This window comes from Artemia sp. Qi Xiang Cuo, chromosome 10 (genome assembly GCF_049724085.1).
Source record: "Artemia sp. Qi Xiang Cuo chromosome 10, ASM4972408v1, whole genome shotgun sequence".
Taxonomy (NCBI): domain Eukaryota; kingdom Metazoa; phylum Arthropoda; class Branchiopoda; order Anostraca; family Artemiidae; genus Artemia; species Artemia sp. Qi Xiang Cuo.
The window spans coordinates 14,885,550-14,904,247 of record NC_142803.1 but is presented as its reverse complement, the minus strand read 5'-3'; positions in this window follow the sequence as shown (position 1 = coordinate 14,904,247).

The following is an 18,698-nucleotide window of genomic DNA, read 5'->3' as shown; positions in this document are numbered from 1 at the left end:
AGTGTTTGGCTGAATAATTTAAAAACCTACATAATAAGCTTTTATAACCCTAATGGCCAAACTACAGATGCCAAGGATTTCTTTAATTATATAAATAATTCTAATATGTTAAAAAATATCATTATTTGTGGAGATTTCAATGCCCACAGCCTTTTGTGGGGGAATAAACCAGCAAATAAAGCTGGTAACTTTATTGAGCATATGACTTCAAATAATAGTGAATTAGTTGTTGCTACCCCTCCAAACCTGAATACTTATTTTAACCCCAAAACTGGCAGTTTCTCCACAATTGACCTACAAATTGTGTCTTTAAATTTTTTGAACAAAATTTACATAAATAAAATTGATAGTCTATGTACAGACCACTTTGCTATAGTTTGCTCCCTAAATGAACCTGCTAAAACTTTATCTCATACATCCAAATATATCAACACTAAAGCAAATTGGTCTATTTTCCAAAATAAGCTAAATGATGAAATTACAAGTTTCACCCAAAGTTCATGCATTTCTAAGACAACAGTTGACACACATGCTGAAGCGTTGACACTTTTACTAATAAATACAGCTAATCATGCTATCCCCAGGATAACACCTAAGAAAACTTTCCCTAAACAAATTCCTAAAGCATGGTGTACAAATGAGTGCCTAAATAAATGGAGGATAAAAAAGGCAGCTAGGACAGAATTCATAAAAAAAACAACACCTACTACATATTTAAAAAATTTACAAGCAGAATCTAATCTAAAAAGGACTATAATAGATGCTAAATATAAATACTGGAATAATTTTGCAAATAATCTCTCCAGAGAAACAAATGAGCCAATTATACATAAAGTCATAAGCCACATATGTGGGAAAAAGACTTCTCCCAACCCACTCCTGTATGAGCTTATACATAATAATACCCATTATGACAATGATAATGAAAAGGCTAACCTATTTGCAACTCTTTTTGTTAATAAGCTAACATCAAATAATCAAAGCAAGCTGTCCACAATTCCTATGAACCTTAGTTACCATCCATGCCAATGATCCGAGTACATAACTAATCAATTTTCAATCCATGAATTTAATAATTCAATACATCATATTAGGTCCAAAACTAGCAGTAGCTATGAAAATATAAACCCTACATGGATAAAGAATCTCACACCTTCATACAAACAAGAACTGCTAAATTGTTATAATCACGCTTGGGCATCTTCTAGGTTCCCCAATATATGGAAATGTTTGTCCCTCCTACCAATCCTAAAGAAAAATAAACCAAAAGATAACCCTGAGTCTTATAGGCCCATAATGATTACACCTGTGATGGCGAAAATAATGGAGAAAATGATTTATCACAGACTCCTCTGGTTTGTTGAGAAAAATAACATGATCCCACACACTCAAACTGGATTCAGGAAATACCACTCCTCAACAGATGCTTTCATTTTGCTAACAAATGCAATAAATGAATCTTTCTCAAAAAATAATATCCTAGTGGCAGCTTTCCTAGATTTTAAAGGAGCTTATGACAATGTGAACCACCAAATCCTTTTAAACAAACTTGCAAACCTTGGAGTACCTCCTAATTTAGTATCCTTTATTAAATCCTTCATAGAAGTGCGAAGTTTCATTGTTTGTCTTGGTTCAGCCTCTTCACCCCAAAAGACAATATGCAAAGGCCTACCTCAGGGAGCAGTCCTCAGTTGCCTCCTATTTGGCCTATATCTGTGGGACATGAACCTACCCCACACGAATCTATAATATGCTGATGATCTGGTGCTATGGTCATCTGGCAACACCTTCCAGATAGCATAGTCAAATCTGCAAAAGTCACTTTTCCAGTTTAGAAAATTCTCTCAACATTCAGATTTACCCATTGCACCCACCAAGTCAAAAATAATCCAATTTCACCGGAAGCGAAACCGTGTTAATGCAAAACTAACTCTAAATCAAACAACTATTCCAGAAGATAATCATATTAATTACCTAGGTCTCATGCTTGACCAAAAACTTAATTTTCACCTCCACATTTCAAATACAATAAAAAAATGCTATAGAAAAGCACATATACTAAAAAGACTACTTTCCACACCCTGGGGTTGTAAGGAGAAAACCTTACTCCAGTGTTATAAATCACATATAAGACCCCATATTGACTATGGGCTCATTGTCTATGGTGCATGTGCAAAGACCCAGATACAAAAAATTGAAACAACACAAAATGATATAATACGTCTTATATTTGGTCTTAGGAAACCCACAAGCACCAAGCTTCTGCTTATGGAGAGTGGATTATCAACAATAAGGGAGAGACACTTAGCTTTCTATTGATAAAACATCTTACAAAAATTGAATCAAATAGCTCATACACATTACATAATTGGATAAGAAATCCAGCCATGTATAGAGGTATTGCAGATGAGTATGCCAATATTCAAAAGAAGTTCCCTGTACCAGCAAAGTCTATTGCACCTACTTTCCCCCAATCCCCTCCATGGAATTGGTCATTTCCCATAATAAATACTGAATTTTCAAAATTGACTAAAGATTTAACCCCATTGCTTTTGTCCAGAAAAAATTTGCAGAACTTAACACAATTACCTATAAAAATCACTTCCAAATATTTGTTGATGGGTCAAAAATGGATGAGAAGGTTGCAAGTGGTGTTTTCCTTCCTCACCTGAAAATTGCAATGGGTGAGAGACTATTTAATAATTTATCTATAATGTCTGCTGAGCTAAATGCCATAATCATGGCATTAGAACACCTTAAGCAAAACCAACCTTTGATTGAAAATTCGAATAATATTATCATCTATTTCGACTCTTTATCAAGCCTTGAGTTGCTGGCCTCAGCTCCTCAATATAAGTTGGACATTGACACTTATCATTGTCTAAGTATTATTGATAATCTTGCTTCAAGTGGCATAAAAACTTACTTTCAGTACATTCCTAGCCACTCTGGCATAAGTGGTAATCATCAGGTTGATGAAATAGCAAAAAATGCTATAAATATTGACCAGCCAAGTGGGAGACCAATCCCAATTAGAGATATTTACCGATGGAGGCTATCAGATATTAATTTTAATAAGATTAATCCTATCCTTTCCCCCTTTCCCAATAAGTATCTTTCTAAAATTTATCATAGAATTCGTTCTGGAACAAATGGACTAAATTTCCTTGCATTCTCATATAAGCTTTCTAATTCAAGTGGCTCAATTCCCCTGTCCCCTCTTTGCAGGCATTGTAATATGAATAATGAAACAATTGACCATTGCCTATTTAAATGTAATATGCTGACGTCTGCACAACATACCTTGCTTTGTAAACTGTTAAAATACTTCAAACACCACAAAATCCCACTATCAGCCAAGAGCCTAGCCAACTATACCTGCACACAGAGCATAGAAATCGACATCTATCATCTTATATTTGAACTCCTAGAGTCAAAAGATCTGCTGAAAGATATCTGAATATATCTAATAAATATGAGGCAATCAAGCCAGTAGCTCTGTAGCCCACAGAGTGATGCAAAAGGAAAAGGGCTAAATAGTGTTACTGAAAAGCCCGCCTGCTGTTAAATAGAAGAAGAAACCAACCAAAACCCCCAAGTCAAATGCCCCAAATGCATCAAGCACCCCATATAAAACAACATCTTCTAAGCCCCCTAGCTCAAATCCCTATCAGAAGGAATCACCAAGCCAGCAAGCCTTGTTTTCCAGTGAGATGAGGCCAGCCTGGCCCTCCCTCCCAAGAAGAAACAAACCAGAAACACTACCAGGAATCAATCCCATAACCAACAAACAGGATGCACTACCAAAAATGCAATCCCCAAATATATTCTTATTCATTCTAAACTGTAATGCAGTTCAGGCCATGAACATACATCAACTACAGAAAACAAAGATTATTGCATAATTGGCAAAAATCTACATCCCAGATGATATGCTCATTCAGGCAAAAAAAGATCTTGCTTTACTTTTGACAAAGCTGAACATTGATACACAGTCATATGAAGAATAAATCAACAACACAACATTTATCAATACTCCAATGGAATGTAAGATCACTCACAGAAGATAAGCTAAATGAACTAATATCATTTATGAATAATAATTCCATTAATATTGCTTGCCTCCAGGAAACTCATTTAATCCAAAATCAACAAATTAAGTCTCTGGGATACACTATCCTGAGAAAGGATAGATCTTCAGAGAGAAAAGGAGGTGGTGTAGCTTTATTAGTTAATAATAATATAAAATTTTGTGGCATCAATTTTCCAGATTTTGAAAATGATGTTGATGTAATTGGTATAAGTGTTTGGCTGAATAATTTAAAAACCTACATAATAAGCTTTTATAACCCTAATGGCCAAACTTCAGATGCCAAGGATTTCTTTAATTATATAAATAATTCTAATATGTTAAAAAACATCATTATTTGTGGTGATTTCAATGCCCACAGCCTTTTGTGGGGGAATAAACCAGCAAATAAAGCTGGTAAATTTATTGAGCATATGACTTCAAATAATAATGAATTAGCTGTTGCTACCCCTCCAAACCTAATTACATATTTTAACCCCAAAAGTGCCAAATTCTCCACAATTGACCTACAAATTGTGTCTTTAAATTTTTTGAACAAAATTTACATAAATAAAATTGATAGTCTGTGTACAGACCACTTTGCTATAGTTTGCTCCCTAAATGAACCTGCTGAAACTTCATCTCATACCTCCAAATATATCAACGCTAAAGCAAATTGGTCTATTTTCCAAAATAAGCTAAATGATGAAATTACAAGTTTCACCCAAAGTTCCTGCATTTCTAACACAACAGTTGACACACATGCTAAAGCCTTGACATCTTTACTAATAAATACAGCTAATCATGCTATCCCCAGGACAACACCTAAGAAAACATTCCCTAAACAAATTCCTAATGCATGGTGGACAAATGAGTGCCTAAATAAATGGAAGATAAAAAAGGCAGCTAGGACAGAATTCATAAAAAAACCAACACCTACTACATGTTTAAAAAAATTAAAAGCAGAATCTAATCTAAAAAGGACTATAATAGATGCTAAATATAAATATTGGAATAATTTTGCAAATAATCTCTCCAGAGAAATGCATGAGCCAATTATACATAAAGTCATAAGCCACATATGTGGGAAAAAGACTTCTCCCAACCCACTCCTGTATGAGCTTATACATAATAATACCCATTATGACAATGATATTGAAAAGGCTAACCTATTTGCAACTCTTTTTGTTAATAAGCTAACATCAAACAATCAAAGCAATCTGTCCACAATTCCTATGAACCCTAGTTACCAACCACGCCCAGGATCCGAGTACATAACTAATCCATTTTCAATCCAGGAATTGAATAATGCAATACATCATATTAGGTCCAAAACTAGCAGCAGCTATGACAATATACACCCTACATGGATAAAGAATCTCACACCTTCATACAAACAAGAACTGCTAAATTGTTATAATCATGCTTGGGCATCCTCTAGGTTCCCCAATATATGGAAATGTTCGTCCCTCCTACCAATCCTAAAGAAAAATAAACCAAAAGATAACCCTGAGTCTTATAGGCCCATAATGATTACACCTGTGATGGGGAAAATAATGGAGAAAATGATTTATCACAGACTCCTCTGGTTTGTTGAGAAAAATAACATGATCCCACACACTCAAACTGGATTCAGGAAATACCACTCCTCAACAGATGCTTTCATTTTGCTAACAAATGCAATAAATGAATCTTTCTCAAAAAATAATATCCTAGTGGCAGCTTTCCTTGATTTTGAAGGAGCATATGACAATGTGAACCACCAAATCCTTTTAAATAAACTTGCAAACCTCGGAGTACCTCCTAAGCTAGTATCCTTTATTAAATCCTTCATAGAAGTGCAAAGTTTCATTGTTTGTGTTGGTTCAGCCTCTTCACCCCAAAAGACAATATCCAAAGGCCTACCTCAGGGAGCAGTCCTCAGTTGCCTCCTATTTGTCCTATATCTCTGGGACATGAACCTACCCCACACGAATCTACAATATGCTGATGATCTGGTGCTATGGTCATCTGACAAAACCTTTCAGATAGCACAGTCAAATCTGCAAAAGTCACTTTTCCAGTTTGAAAAATTCTCTCAACATTCAGATTTACCCATTTCACCCACCAAGTCAAAAATAATCCAATTTCACAGGAAGCAAAACCATGTTAATGCAAAACTAACTCTAAATAAAACAACCATTCCAGAAGATAATAATATTTATTACCTAGGTGTCATGCTTGACCAAAAACTTAATTTCCACCTCCACATTTCAAACACAATAAAAAAATGTTATAGAAAAGCAAATATACTAAAAAGACTTCTTTCCACACCCTGGGGTTGTAAGGAGAAAACCTTACTCCAGTTTTATAAATCACATATAAGACCCCATATTGACTATGGGCTCATTGTCTATGGTGCATGTGCAAAGACCCAGATGCAAAAAAATTGAAACAACACAAAATGATATAATACGTCTCATATTTGGTCTTAGGAAACCCACAAGCACCAAGTTTCTGCTTATGGAGAGTGGATTAACAACAATAAGGGATAGACGTAGCTTTCTCTTGATAAAACATCTTACAAAAATTGAATCAAATAGCTCACACACATTACATAATTGGTTAAGAAATCCAGCCATGTATAGAGGTATTGCAGATGAGTATGCCAATATTCAAAAGAAGTTCCCTGTACCAGCAAAGTCTATTGCACCTACTTTCCCCCAATCCCCTCCATGGAATTGGTCATTTCCCATAATAAATACTGGATTTTCAAAATGGAATAAAGATTTAACCCCCATTGCTTTTGTTCAGAAAAAATTTGCTGAACTTAATACAATTACCTATAAAAATCACTTCCAAATGTTTGTTGAGGGGTCAAAAATGATTGAGAAGGTTGCAAGTGGTGTTGTCCTTCCTCAACTGAAAATTGCAATGGGCGAGAGGTTATTTAATAATTTATCTATAATGTCAGCTGATTTAAATGCCATAATCATGGCATTAGAACACCTTAAGAAAAACCAATCTTTGATTGAAAATTTGAATAATATTATCATATATTCCAACTCTTTATCAAGCCTTGAGTTGCTGGCCTCAGCTCCTCAATATAAGTTGGACATTGACACTTATCATTGTCTCAGTATTATTGATAATCTTGCTTCAAGTGGTATAAACACTTACTTTCAGTACATTCCTAGCCACTCTGGTATAAGTGGTAATCATCAGGTTGATGAAATACCAAAAAATGCTATAAATATTGACCAGCCAAGTGGGAGACCAATCCCAATTAGAGATATTTACCGATGGAGGCTATCAGATATTAATTTTAATAAGATTAATCCTATCCTTTCCCCCTTTCCCAATAAGTATCTTTCTAAAATTTATCATAGAATTCGTTCTGGAACAAATGGACTAAATTTCCCTGCATTCTCATATAAGCTTTCTAATTCAAGTGGTTCAATTCCCCTGTCTACTCTTTGCAGGCATTGTAATATGAATAATGAAACAATTGACCATTGCCTATTTGAAAATAATATGCTGACGTCTGCAAAACATACCTTGCTTTCTAAACTGTTAAAATACTTCAAACACCACAAAATCCCACTATCAGCCAAGAGCCTAACCAACTATACCTGCACACAGAGCATAGAAATCGACATCTATCATCTTATATTTGAACTCCTAGAGTCAAAAGATCTGCTGAAAGATATCTGAATATATCTAATAAATATGAGGCAATCAAGCCAGTAGCTCTGTAGCCCACAGAGTGAAGCAAAAGGAAAAGGGCTAAATAGTGTTACTGAAAAGCCCGCCTGCTGTTAAATAGAAGAAGAAGAAGACTACAACAGTCATCATATGGAGTGATTCAACAGGATCGAAAGTCCTTATTTCACTCCAAGCTGTGATTTAAGGTAATACTATGTAGAGGCAGGGAAAAGGTTTTTAAAGGGCCATTCTGTTGTTTGGGGTAATGTCAACCCATTTTAGCACGTTTTTTGTCACTATACAACCATTTTTAATTCCTAAATTTTGCTCAACAGCAGAAGCTCTTTTCTTGATTTCTTCTACTAATTCTTTTCTGTGTAGCCGGTCGTCTTTTGAGGTATCAGCATAGAAACGAATGTCTCCCTTTTTAATGTGGGACTGTGTTAGGATGTCAATTTTAGTTTTAAAGGAACTGACTGAGAACGGTAAGGGATCTGGTCAATTGGATGAGTTGGGAGCATTTGAGTTGGGGTTAGTCCTTGTCAGCCTTTGCAAATTGGTCACTGCACCTACATCAATTTGAAACATATTTTTAAGAAAATTTTGTAAGAACTGTAAGTCATTGGTTTGAGGTGGAACACCATATGTAACTAAATTCATACGTCTTTTCAGTCTGTTATTTTCTTGTAGCACCATCTTTTGAACTTCAGTTTTCAGCTTAGCGTCAATGGTATGATTGACCATTTCCTCAACATTGGCCATGGACACCTTAGATGAGATAATATTTTTTAGACTCTGAACTCTAGCATTAATAACTTCAAGAGAGGTACAAATTTCATTTTGAAAACAAACATACATATCTTTCATGTCACTACAGCGCTCATTAAGAGCTGACTTTAGCAGCTGGGGAAGGTCTTGCTGGGCTGAACCTCTAACTTTACACATGGGCATACCCAGGTGCTACCAAGTCAGTCATTCATTTTTACAAAGATATCATATTCAGAGGAAGACATTGATAGGCATTGTGCACACAACCATTGGTCACATTTATCAAACTGTATAGCACAGGAACTGTTGTCAAGCAAACACCCAGCAACAGCACATTTATCAATACCTTTTACAGGAGTAATTGGTTTCTGACATTAGTTACTTTGTGGAAGGGGCATCACACTGGTAAATAGGCTACTGAACTGGCTATAATTTCAAAACTTCCAATAGGTGTGCAGATTCTATAATCAATAATCAAGTATACTGAGGCTACCAAGACTACTAAGGTGAGAGGTAACACAACAAAGTAAAACATACACTTGTATAGTTAGTAGGCTAGTACTCCACTGTCACAACTGTAGGCTACTAGTAAACATAGCCAGCAATAAATGAGGAATAAAAATCCAAATAAGCTCACTCTATGGAACTAATCAGAATGTAGGAGAAAAAAACAAACCTTGGCCAATTATCATGTGGTAGGCTGTTATTTTTATGTATAGGCTCTTTCTGTTTTTAACTGCTTTTCTTATTTATGCAATATGATGATTGTGGTGCCACTATTGATCATATTGGTATTGGTCGTATCGTATCGTATTGGTGGCGTATTGATCAAACGCTGATGAAAAGAAAGTAGTTGATAGATGGTAGGACTGCATACTAAATAAAATACTCTGAAAAACTTGGTAGGAATTCCAATTCCCTGACTGGAAATTTATTTGAAATTCCAGGCAAGAACTATCGATTTTTTGGTTCACGCATTTTCTTTAAAATTCTGTAAACTTCACCTTATAGTGCAATTTATGATGTAAGGGGATAGACTGACAAATTATGTTGCTTTGATAGAAGTTCGAAACATAATGGAAAGCAAAATAAAAAGATAAAGTTTGTTGCAATACAAGTTTGTTAAGTTAGATGGTTCAAATTGATTAACAGCTCCGTTATCTTGCCATTTTCTGAACATTTAGAAGCAGCCCAGAGCTACTTAAGGCAATAGCAGGGCTGAATAATCTAGCTAAAAAGTCTTCACTGCATATCTTTAATTCAAGTTAAAATCCTGCAGTGTTCCTAAATTTTGGCATTTCCAAACCTAACAGACAAGAAATCTGAGTTGGTAGATCATGAAAAAAAGATAGGGGACATCCACACGTTAATTTTGCCGAGGTTTAAAGCCATCGCTAGACATCAAACTTGGTCACACACTTACAGCTTTATATCAGTTAGGAGACAATATCATAGCTTTCAAAAGGGTGACAGAGGAATGAATTTCAGGTTCTTACAAGTCACGTTTTCGAAACACTCCACCTATTTCCTTAGAAACCACGCTAAATTTTGATGATCCAAGCACAATTTCTGGCATCTTCTAATTTGAAGCAATGGGTACTGAAACTTAGCCAGCCACGTTTGTCTTTTACACAAGGCTTAAACTAAACTGCTTGCATATGATCCTGAAGTAAATACTGGGACGTTTTCAAATGAAGAAAAAAGCAATTATCACTACTACGGTTGGCATAAAAACCAAAAAAAAATTTACAAACGAGATTGGCATAAAAACAAAAAAATTTTATTGGTTGATGTAATGATATTGATTGACAAGTCACAACTGATCCGAGTCATAATTGGTTGATTTGATTGGTTGATATATTGATATTGGTTGATAAGTCACAACTGATCCGATTAATAATTGGTTGATTTGATTGGTTGATATAATGATATTGGTTGATAAGTTAAAACTGATCCGATTCATAATTGGTTGATTTGATTGGTTGATATAATGATATTGGTTGATAAGTCACAACTGATCCGAGTCATGGTATTATAACTTAAAAAAAAGGAAGTAAAATACACTACAATGAAATTAACCGAGCAGTTATACCCACGGATGATGAGGTGAAAAACAAAAAAGAGCTGAATCCGAAGGCTTTCCATGCAGCACGGCCAACTTTGCTGTTACATCAAGGACTTCAAACTTATGAATTATTTTACCATTACTGTGCCAAGGGTACAATATCTCCCTGCACCTCAAGGGTACAGTAAAAATTTACAAAATCTGAAATAAATAGACTGGATATTTTTAACATCTTTCTTCTATAAAAGGGATAAAGACCAGAAAGGTAAACGACAGAACGATCACAAAAAGTAGAATACAGCCTACCCAGTGCACGTCTGTTATACTTCCCTCGATTTGCAGCAATCTTAAGACCATCAAATTGAATTTCTTTTTTAACATCACGAATAGTGCTTCTGGTGTAGGCTAAAAATTGATTTAGTAATAGTGATAGCCAACCATCAAAAAACATGAACAGAGGTTATAGAAAAACCTGGATAAACCAAGAGAAGAGGAAGTTGGAAAATTAGAAACTATAAAATCACACTTCTCAACATTAAAAGAAATTCCAATTTTAGAAAATGAACAGGAAACTTTAAAATCTTAATAATTTAATAATTTTTAATAATGTCGTTACAATCTAATTCTTCTTGAAGAAACACTAAGTTTTTCCTTTAGAAATATTGAAAATTCTATCAACCTTATAAGATCGAATGGAAAAAAAATCATCTTCTGCTTTAAGGAAAAGCTTATAGGAATCCTTTCACTCCTTAAAACACATCTGCAAAACCTATTTCTGATCAAAATTATTTTTATTTAAATTGTTCTTGAAGCCCATTTCAGAGTATAGGCCTAGTAACTTCCACAAGATAAATCATTGGCTTGTTTTTTATCAATCAGAAACAATTCCCGCTTACCTTTTTACAACTTAATGAAAAAAGCAAATTGTCCACCTCGAAAGAAAAAAAGGTGGGATTATCTTTGATACTAGGAAAAATTACGAGCAGTCAGGTTCAGCACGACGAGGATCTTCTTTATTGCAAACTACCTCTCTCCATTTGATAGCCTTATCGAGTAGATCACTTAGAACAGTCCAGGAAGTGGCTCTCAATGCACTAACTGTCCCGGTTTCCGCTGAATACGCAGTCTTGTTTTCATATGCGACAGGACAGAAAACAGTCGTTCTGCAGCAGCGCTTAAATGCGGAAGACCACAGAGGTTCAACATAAAAGTCACCAGATCAGCAAACTTTTTTTCGCCAATACCAATCTTTAGATGCAAAATACTCTTCCAGGAAGCAAACGGTTGGTCGACCAGATCTTGACCAAGATCAACTCGGCTCAACCTCAGTTCTTGCAGCTAACAGTCAAAACTTTCTCTCTTGCATTCTAAAATCGTTGGGTTGCTTTCCAGAAGCATAAAAAAAGGCACGAGAATGCAAACAATATTCACCTATTCAGATCCGGAGCCCAACACTTGGGTCCTAAATCTTGAAACTGGACAAAATTGGGTCATGCCAGCTTATTTTTTGTCTCATCTTATTGCAGAGCTCCACTTACAACCTAAGACAGGTGACCCTAAAGGCTTTGAGTGAGTCCTTGGTAATCTAGATAATTTCGGAGACCACACTGCCTTTCCATGACGATAAATAAAAGTTCAAATAGGGATAAAATCCTTTTAATAGACAGTGATGATAGAAATTCACAAAAATACCAGATATTTCGGTCACATATACAGTGACCGTCATCAGTAGTAAAATCAGTATAAAAATCAGCAGTTTTACTACTGATGACGGTCACAGGTGACCGAAAAATCTGGTGTTTTTGTGAATTTCTATCATCACTGTCTATTAAAAGGATTTTATCCCTATTTGAACTTTTATTTATCGCCTTGGTAATCTTTGATCCTGGTAATACGAGCTAGACTCTCAGCCAAGCATACCCATATTGTAGTTGTATTTAGTTTATAAATAAAAGAACCTGATCCTTTCCTCCTGATTTCATGTCCTCCAGTTCAAGATAGTTCGCGGGAACCAGATCTGCAGAGAAAGGTGATTTCACTACCAGTATCACACGTTTTCTTATGAGCATTCTGAGTAGCATTTCGTACGTCGTGCTGAAGCTGCTCACCAGCCTGTGAATTCCCGTGTCACTGCTCTGAAACTCAGTGCTTTGGGAGTTGATAATCCTAAGAATGTAGGTAAGAAAATGGAGATAGGCCTTCATAGCAGGATTATTCAAAGCCTTGTATATTTTGATTCCCTTCTTCTTGCTTGCCTTGTCTGCAGCGCCCTCGCCTGAAATTCAGTATTTAGGGAGTTGATAATCCCAAGAATGTGGGCAAGAAAATAGAGATAGGCCTTCATGACAGGATTATTCAAAGCCTTGTATATTTTGATTGCCTTCTCCTTGCTTGCGTTGTCTGCAGTGCCCTTGCCTAAGGTGTGAAAATAACAAAACATTCCAGGCTTCTAATGGCAGTTTGATGGATGCTTCAAAGCTGAGCCATCTCGTAGAAACTACGGATAGCAACTGTTTCGCTTGAATTTCAGCAAACCTATAGTGGTCACGAAATTCCCCAATCCTCTTTGGAATATGGGTAATGTAGTGTATGGTATCATGCACAAAAGAATCTAACCACTCAGGCAAAGTTTTAGATGCTGCTGAAGCACAGAGTGCCAACAAATGACTTGTGTAATCAACGTTGAAAAGAGACAGCACTTTGGTTTTGAAATGACCACATGGCTCATTATGGTTACCTGTGTTGACTGAGGCATTGTCATAGCCAATACCAAGTAAAGTATACACCAGAATGCCTTGATCTTTTAAATGCTTGTTAAGAAGCTCTTTCTATCCATTGGATGATCTTTCACTTCAAGGAAACCAAGAAATTTTTCCTTAAAGTCATCGCTACTATTCTTGTAGCATACCATTATACACAGAGACTTTTTTAACCATCTATCTGTTGTTTCATCAACAATGATTGAAAAAGGACTATTTTTCAGTTCCTCTGCTAATTCCTCAAGTCCATAGGGCCCAAAGACCGATTTTATGATTTCATTTGCCTTTGTATGCTTCACTTTTACTCCATTAGTGATTTTCGAGTCGGGAAAAATTTTCCTTACTAAAGACTGGTTCTCACTGCCCAGATTTTTTTTCTGGGCAGATTTTTTTTCTGTCCAGAAAAAAAATCTGGGAATTCCGCATGTTCACACCGGAATTCAGTTCTCACTGTCCAGATAATTTTTCTGGACAGATTTTTTTTTCTGGCCATCGGAAAAATCGGCGTAAGATTCAAAAAATGGATCATGAGGCTACAACTGTTTTGCTCTTGTGCTTACTTCGAAGGAGAAAGAAGAGAAAAGGCCTACAAGCCTCAGAGACTATGAGAAAAAGAAAATTTTGGGTCAGAGACTTTTTAAAAATGAGAAGTGAAAATGGTGCTTCAAACCTACTAATCAATAACCTGCGTTTGAAAGATGCAGATTGGTTTCATGACTATTTCAGAATGTCACCTAAGCAATTTGATAACCTGCTTGGTCTGGTTACACCATATATTGCAAGACAAAATACAAACTTCAGAACAGCTATTTCACCTAAAGAAAGGCTTGAAGTGACATTAAGATATCTTGCAGCTGGTGGCACACAGAGAAACCAAAGCTTCACACATTACCTGGGAAGGTCGACTGCCAACCAAATTATATGTAACACTATGGATGCAATCTGCCAAGTACTGTCCCCATTATTTGTACGATTTCCCAGTGAGCACTCTGAGTGGAAGGAAATTTCCCATGAGTTTGCAGTAAAATGGAACTTCCCACACTGTGTTGGAGCTATTGATGGGAAGAACATAAGAATCCAGGCTCCACCGAATTCGGGGTCACAATATTTCAACTACAAGCAGTTCCACAGCATAGTGTTGATGGCTATGTGCGATGCTAACTATCGATTTGTCTATGTTGACATAGGCAGTTATGGCCGGCAAAGTGATGGTTCTGTGTTTGGCAATTCAACTCTTGGTAAGAAAGTGATTGCCGGTACTTTAGATCTTCCAGGCAGTGATACGACTGATACAGGAAATGCCACCTACTTACCATATGTGATTGTTGGAGACGCAGCTTTCCCCTTGAAAACAAACTTACTTAGACCCTATCCTGGTGATCACCGTCCAGTACCAGAGGAAATTTTCAATTACAGGCTTTCTCGTGCACGAAGGATAATAGAAAATGCATTTGGAATTCTTGGTGCCAAGTGGAGGATATTCAGAGAAGCAATTAATGCAAAGCCTGAGAATATTGACAAGGTCATACGCACTTGTGTTTGCCTACATAATTACTTGCGTACCGAAGATCTTACAACTCCACGGAGACACTCGAGGTATGTTAGTGCTAACTTCGTTGACACAGAAACTGACGGTGTTATAACATTGGGGCAGTGGAGACAAGAGCAAATAAATGGGCTGTTACCAATTGTCTCAACAGCAGCACGAAACCCAGCTGAAGCTGCCAAACATATTCGTGACAAATTTCGAGACTACTTCATGACGCCAGAAGGAAATGTTCCTTGGCAGCTGAGTAGAGTGAGTCAAGGCCGCATTCCTGAGTAGGTCAGTGTTGTGTTGTAGCAGCAGGCTGTATGCAAACTTATCACACTCAAAGTTGTGTGATTAACTATCAGAAATGAATGTGTAAATGTGTGCGTCTATTTCTGGCTGTAGTTTAGTTACTTTTCTATAGTAAAGAATAAAGTCTATAGTAAAAACGGCTTATTTCGCTTTTTCTGGTGGATTTTCCTGCTTTCAATATATTGCTGGTAAATTTATCAGATAAATATGCTGCATGGGTTCAGGGGAGGATAATTGATAGTAATGACTGGCAACTGTTAAATAGCGACTATTTTTTCTAATAGTGAGATAAAATACTGTTTAATACTGAGATAAAAACTAACTTTCAGTAAAGCACAAGTATAGTACAAAGTACAAAGCACAAGCTATACATAAATGTTTGGGTCAATGTGCGACACAGTTATAACACTTCTGAACAGTAATCTTTCCGTTGAGAAACCAAAGTTAACGCGAAGCGCTGAATACCATTAAATTTATTGCCTAGCTTGCAATCCAGATGCATAGTTTCCAGCAAAAACTTATCTCAACTAATTCAACGACTGTTTAGGCCTTAAATTTGTTTGTTCATTTTTAGAATCCATAAACATATTTCGTTACTCTCCCCAAAACCGCTTTTCTTTCTAAGCCGCTAAGTTAGGCACAATCTGTTTTGGAAAGAATATGGCGTGAAAAAGTGGACATACTTGACACTGAACTTTTCTCGCCTGAAAGAAAAAGAGAAAAAAAAAGAAATTGCACAATTTCCATGTCTTTAGCCACTGTCCTAAAGTAAAAATGAAGATTTTCGAAACAACCGGCTTTAAAAATAACTTTCGATTTAGCCCTTAATCTATATCCAACTTTTGAATACGTCAAGGCATCAATATTTGCACTACGGAAGTCTTGACAGAGGAAAAAAAGAAAAAAACGGATACGGTAGTTATGCAGCATCCTAGCTCGTCCACTATAACAAGCATTCGAAAGTAGAAAAAAGAGCTAAGCATGAGTGAGTGCAGTAGAAAATGTTGGGGTATTGAGATTTTGCATACTGATACAACTCAGAGCAAAGAACTGCACTGAAATGAATTTATATGGATACTATTCTTCTACATAGGCACTAGTTTTTTCAATATACTTTCCTACCGCTTTTGAATGCTCTACTGCATAGCCATAAGCCGCTCTAACTCACTTGCCTTTGAAGCATGTCTTTGTATATCTGAACCATAGCAGGATTGCCAACCATAGGTCTAATCAACCATAGAGTCTAGTTGTAAACTAAGAAATTACACAAACACATTACTCATTTCCTGGTCATCACTTTCATATTTTTTAAGCACTTCAGAAATTTCATGACGTGCCGCTGCTTGTGCTTTTTTGGCAAACCGTTCAACACGCTACAGATGTACTGGCTAAAATGTAAGTTGGGTGTTTTTTTCTCTTGTAAAGACGAAAGAGCTTTGACAATTTCTTGGTCAATGTCTGTATGTGCCTGGCTACCTCCAGGAGTATTCTGAGTCTTGTTACCTCCACTACTACCACATGGCTCTTGGGATGTTTTGCGCTTTCGTTCAGGCTGGATGGGAGCTAAAGGTGACATACATGATGATGAGGTTTCAGACTGCTGATTCTCCGCGGAGTTTATCCTAGCTCTTTTTGACGGCTGAAAAAGAGATTCTGCTGTCTGCTCAAACTCTTCTGAGCTCAATTCTATATGCTGAGTAAATTCGTCTTCATCATCAATTGAAGTATCTATCCTGGTCAAAGTTTCACTAACAGAAGCAATCTGCAGAGGCTCAGTCATGTTGTCCACAGTTTTTCTTAGCTGACCCGACTCTGTCATGAAGCTGAAAAGGTGGAAATACTTCCATGTTTTTCTGTTTACTTTTGCACCATCTCCACTTTTACCTTTTTCACTGCGTCTACACTTCATATAAGTATCTCTTAGAATGTCAAACTTTTTCTTCAAAATGTATGCAAGATTCTGAACAGGCAGTCCATAATCTGAAAACAAAATCCCGGATTCTGCCATGGCTGCAAAAGAGTTTTTCTTCTTCCTACAATCTTTGTAGTCTTCTCTAGAAGAATCCCATAGCCATGGATAGTTGATACAGGTGTTGACAAGGAGTTCAATGTCACTGTCAGACCATTTTATTTTGTCCTCCATGACGATAATGGTATCCTAGGGGTTTGCAAGGTACCAGCTGGCTTCAGCTCTGGTTCTTATGCCTAAAAAGAAAAAAGGGTACAGATTACACTATTATATTATTACATTATAACATATTTACAGTATATATTGTAATATCAGTTGACTTATACTGAGTTCCGACCTACTCACCATGGTAAGCAAACATGAAAAAAAAGTTAGCAAATCCGTTCCAACCTTCTTCTCCTTACCATAGAGTTACCATGACTATTGTTCCAACCTGACATTTTTCCCTTGATTTTAGTTACCATAGTAACTTTTTGTTTACCATGCTGCTCTGCAGGGTAAGGAGCTTACTATGGTAGCTTACCATGGTAACTGGGTTGGAACTCACTCGCCAGTTGCCTCTGAAACAAATTTTTATGCAAAAAAAGTAATTGGTTTTAAGAGGTTCCTAGAAACTGGTGTTCTTTTAAAATATCTGAAATTAGCTAAGTACCTTACTAATTAGCAAATTAGCTACCCTTGAAAAAAAAACAACTTATTGGTGTTAAGAGGTTCCTAGAAACTCGTGTTCTAAAGGTAGCACCAGGGGTGCTGCATCCCTCCCCCCTCCACCCCCCCTATGCCACACCCCTGGCGCCGGCGGCTTTCTGCCGCACTACTATATTCATCGATTAATGTGATGGAGCATTAGATTTATGATTATGATGTCATCTCAAACCTGTGACAATTTTATAATTTAAGAGAGTCCTGTAACTTTTGAATTTGCTGAAACATTTATGGCCTTTTCTCCCCATCATATTTCTGTACTAGACTGATTGAGCTCTACTTCTACAAAGTCAGGTTACCTAAATAAAGGTGCAGTTTAGTTCCCACTGTAGTGTGGGGTACAGAGGCCCTACCAATAGAACTGGGATATACAGTAAGAAGTGAGCTGCTTATACCCTGCTTCTACTGGACAGTAGGCTATCTGTGCAACTTTACAGCCCAATTGACTAAATAAAATACAGTAAGAAAAAAGTTGTTTTTATCAGGGGGAACTAATCTACACCTTCTCATGTATCTCCAACGAATTTTTCTCTAATATTCTTGTGAAGTCAGCTTCTTCAGTTTTTTACCTTGATCTTGGGTGGTGGTTGTCGTTTTCTGAGTGATCGTTAAATATCTGCTTGTTCTTCAGCTACATCAACCATGCTTTGAACTACTTTTAAGGCTAAAATCTGACCAGATTTTTTTTCTGGCCAGAAAATATCAAACTCGATTGATCGAAAAATCTGGTCAGAAAACAGTAAAATCTGGGAAAAAAATCTGGCCAGAATTCTGGAGACGAAAATCTGACCAGATTTCTGGTCAGTGAGAACAGCAATCTGGGCAGTGAGAACTTA